Here is a 4,829-nt window from a genome sequence, read left to right on the forward strand (position 1 = left end):
ACCATATTTAAGTTCTTACTGGGCGTGATGGAAACAAACATCCCCCAGCTTGTCACAGACAAGGAGTGCCCGTGACTGGATAGACGATGCTGTTTCGATGAAGACCAACCTTGACCAAATTTTGGAAAAGCCTTCCACCTCCCCAAACTTGTCTTCTAAATGCTCTACAAAAAAAACTGAGGTTTCTTTGACACAAAAGATACCCCATGAACTCTTGTACATACGAGGTACCGGGGTGAATAAGCTTCGCTGCCATCCTTAGCCTGGCGTTCCTCCCACGGTGTGGCCGGGGATGGGGGGTGGGGGGGTTGGTGGACTACGATTTGGGGTCATATCTCTTAGCATTGAAGTTAGTTAGACCTTGACCACTTAGAGACTGCTGGTGTTTGGCCACTCTTCATGGCGTGTCATCTGCCCTGATGCCACCCACTCCAATCAGGGGCCCTCCCCACGGGCGCCACCCAGCCGTAGCAAAGGCCACCTGGCAGGATGGCCATGCCGGGAGTTCGGTGCCCCAGGGTGACAGGCATCTACTCCTTGGCATACGTGTGGAGTTAACAGTGCAGGCATCAGCAAAGCGATCCCTGAGCGGTCAGGGGGCTACAATGAACAGGTACATGGTGGCATCACCACATCACCACAACTGGTTGGCTACTGTGCTGGATATCAGGCGCAAACGAGCTAAGAAGTCCACTATCATCGAAACTGCAGAAAGCGATACTGCACAGAGGGTGGAGGAAAACACACCCAGGAGGGTGACCTCGCCCGACAGCTGAGAATGAGCAGAAGCCCAGATCCACGTCAACGAAGGATGCGAGAAGTCTCAGCACGTGATGGACACTATGCACCATGTAGCGCACCCTTCCCCAATTGGCTCGCTCTTCGGGAGAATTTTGAGAAAGGGAGGTCAAACCCTATAAGGGACCATCATATAAAGGCCTAAACGTGTGAGACTTTTTGGTCACCTCTTACAACAGGCAGGAATACCTCAGGCCTATTCTAACCCCTGGACCCACAGGGGGACCTAAAATCAGCTTTACTCTAATTACAGCACAGTAACTGCATCCACTACTTAGATCTAACTGTAACATGAAGGAAGACAAATGTTTTTCAAAATTTATCGAAAACCAACATTCATGAACATGATAAATACCCATTTATGTCAACCTCAATTTTGTAAGAGACCATTTTCAGCTCCACGGTTCACTGTCTAATACCCATGTCATTACAACCAAGCAAACTAAAGAGCACTATGTACTGAAACAAACTGCCTGTTAACCAACCAATGTAGTTAATACCTGTAGAAAAGTTAAGAAATAAATCAGAATGAGGTAAACCTGTAACAAATAGGGACTTTTAGAAACAAAAAGTATGAAATTGCTATGTAATAATAGACGAATATCACAGAAAATGTGCAATGTTTCAAAATCACATGTCACAATAGGTTTTCAAACAATTGCGGTCTCTCATAAAATTGGATCTAAATGTAAGTTCACCTCCAGCATGTATAATATGAACACTGATTGCGATAATTATTTTGTAAATCAAACAGGATGTTCGCTTTTTTTTTTTTTTTTTTTTTGTTTGTGGTTTTAGGGCGCAAAACTTCTATGGTCATTAGCGCCCAGCCCGTGACGTAGAAAACAGGAAAAAAACGAAATTTAAAATCAGCAGCAATGGAAACAAAGTCAGAAAATTTGAGAAACTAAAGGCAGAAGGAATGCTTAAAAGTCCACTATAGAAAGGGGTTGGTTGTCCCCCAAAAAAAAGCTTCAAATGACTGACGTCATTTCACTGTCACTAATAAACTGTAGAACGCGGTCAGCTGAGCGCGTGTCATCTGCTAAAATCGACGATAGATCAGGCGATAGCTGTAGACGGGAGCGTAACGGATTAAAATAGGGGCATTCAATTAAAAGGTGTCTGACCGTCCACAGCTGAGAGCAGTGGGGACAGAGTGGGGGAGGATCACCGCTTAAAAGATGTCGATGACTAAAAAGACAGTGCCCTATCCGGAGTCGAGCTAAAATTACCTCCTCCCGACGACGCATTCGGGAGGAAGAGGTCCAAGCGCAAGGAACGGCTTTCACTTCCCGCAATTTATTGTGGGGAAGTGTTGACCAATGCGCATGCCATAAATGAGTGACTTGGCGACATAAACCGCTCCGTAGATCGGTAAACGGAAGAGACTGAAGAGCTGGCCGAGGAAGAGAGACTGCAGCCTTGGCCGCTATATCGGCCGCCTCATTTCCACAGATACCAGCATGTCCCGGGAGCCAGAGGAACGCCACTGAGACGCCCCCCAGGTGGAGCAAGCGCAGACAGTCCTGAATCCGGTGGACCAGAGGGTGCACAGGGTAAAGAGCTTGGAGACTTAGGAGAGAGCTGAGAGAATCGGAGCAGATTACGTACTGTATCCGCTGATGGCGGCGGATGTAGTGGACAGCCTGGAGAACAGCGTAAAGCTCCGCAGTATAGACCGAACACTGGTCAGGAAGCCGAAAGTGATTTGGGGTGTCGCCAACAATATAGGCACTCCCTACACCTAACGATGTTTTCGAGCCATCGGTATAAATAAATGTGGCTTCCGTCATTTGTGCACATAGAGCAGCAAATGCCCGACGGTAAACAAGTGTAGGGGTACCATCCTTGGGAAATTGACATAGGTCTCTGAGCAAGTCGATCCGGGGACGGTGCCAAGGCGGTGCTGTACCCCAAGTTGTCAAGAAGGTTTTAGGAAAGCGGAAGGAAAGAGAATGGAGCAGTTGACGGAAGCGGACTCCCGGGGGTAGTAGGGAGGAGGAGCGGCCTGAATACCAGACATCAAAGGAGGCGTCGAAAAAAAGGTTATGGGCTGGATTAGCAGGCATGGAAGACAGATGGCTAGCATAACGACTCAGAAGGATTGCCCGCCGATTGGACAGCGGAGGTTCAGCAGTCTCAGCATAAAGGCTTTCCACAGGGCTGGTGTAAAAAGCTCCAGACACTAAACGTAATCCACGGTGGTGGATAGAGTCGAGTCGCCGAAGAATAGACGGCCGAGCAGAGGAGTAGACTATGCTTCCATAATCCAATTTCGAGCGCACTAAGGCGCGATAGAGGCGGAGAAGGACCACTCGGTCCGCTCCCCAAGAGGTACCATTCAGGACACGGAGGGTGTTAAGGGAACGCAGACAGCGAGCCGAAAGATAGGAAACGTGGGAGGACCAGCACAGTTTTCTGTCAAACATAAGACCCAAGAATTTAGCGACGTCGGAAAACGGAAGGTTGACAGGACCTAGATGTAAGGAGGGCGGAAGAAACTCCTTACGTCGCCAAAAATTTACACAAACGGTCTTACTGGGTGAGAAACGGAAGCCGGTTTCGATGCTCCACGAGTGGAGGCGATCGAGACATCCTTGAAGACGTCTTTCAAGAAGGCTGGTCCGTTGAGAGCTGTAGTAGATCGCAAAATCGTCCACAAAGAGGGAGCCCGAGACATCAGGAAGGAGACAATCCATAATTGGATTAATGGCGATGGCAAACAGTACAACACTCAGCACGGAGCCCTGGGGTACCCCGTTTTCTTGGGAGAAAGTATGGGAGAGAGTAGTGTTCACCCGTACCCTAAATGTGCGCTCTGCCATAAATTCGCGAAGAAAAAGGGGCAGCCGGCCTCTAAAGCCCCAAGAGAACAGTGTGCGGAGGATGCCTGTCCTCCAACAGGTGTCGTACGCTCTCTCCAGATCAAAAAATATTGCTACCGTTTGGCGTTTCCGGAGAAAATTGTTCATGATATAAGTGGAGAGAGCAACAAGATGGTCAACAGCAGAACGATGCTTTCGGAATCCGCATTGGGCTGGTGTTAAAAGACTGCGGGACTCCAGCCACCAAGCTAAACGGTAATTCACCATACGCTCCAAAACCTTACAGACACTACTCGTGAGAGAAATGGGGCGATAGCTAGAGGGGAGATGTTTGTCCTTTCCAGGTTTCTGAACGGGAACGACAATAGCTTCCCGCCATCGCCTGGGAAAGGTACTGTCGGTCCAAATTCGATTATAAAGGCGAAGGAGGTAACGCAGGCTATGGGTTGATAAATGCAGCAACATTTGGACATGGATACCATCCGGTCCTGGGGCGGAGGAGCGAGAAGAAGAGAGTGCATGTTGGAGTTCGCGCATGGAGAAAACAGTATTGTAGCTTTCGCGATTTTGAGAGGAGAAAGCAAGATGTCGCACTTCCGCTGCACGTTTCTTCGGGAGAAACGCCGGCGGGTAATTTGAAGAGCTCGAAATCTCAGCAAAGTGCTGACCCAATGAGTTAGAAATTGCGACGGGGTCCACTAAGGTATCATGCGCGACAGTGAGCCCAGAGACCGGGGAGAAACTAGGCGCGCCTGAGAACCGTCTAAGCCGACTCCAAACTTCCGAGGAGGGAGTGAAGTTGTTAAATGAGCTAGTAAAGAATTTCCAGCTTGCCTTCTTGCTATCGCGGATGACGCGACGGCATCGCGCACGGAGCTGCTTATATCGGATACAGTTGGACAAAGTTGGATGGTGACGGAAAATGCGAAGAGCACGTCGCCGCTCACGTATTGCGTCACGGCATGCCTCGTTCCACCAAGGGACTGGAGGGCGCCGGGGCAATTCGGAGGTGCGTGGTATTGAACGTTCCGCAGCTGTGAGAATAACGTCGGTAAAATGTGTGACCTCATCGTCGACGCTGGGAAAGCGACGGTCATCGAATGTCGCTAGAGACGAAAAAAGTGTCCAATCGGCTTGGGCAAACTTCCAGCGTCGCGAGCGCATATTTGGCAGTTGAGGCTGCAGTCGAAGAACACATGGAAA

Source organism: Schistocerca serialis, chromosome 3, assembly GCF_023864345.2.
Source record: "Schistocerca serialis cubense isolate TAMUIC-IGC-003099 chromosome 3, iqSchSeri2.2, whole genome shotgun sequence".
In the NCBI taxonomy this organism is placed as follows: domain Eukaryota; kingdom Metazoa; phylum Arthropoda; class Insecta; order Orthoptera; family Acrididae; genus Schistocerca; species Schistocerca serialis.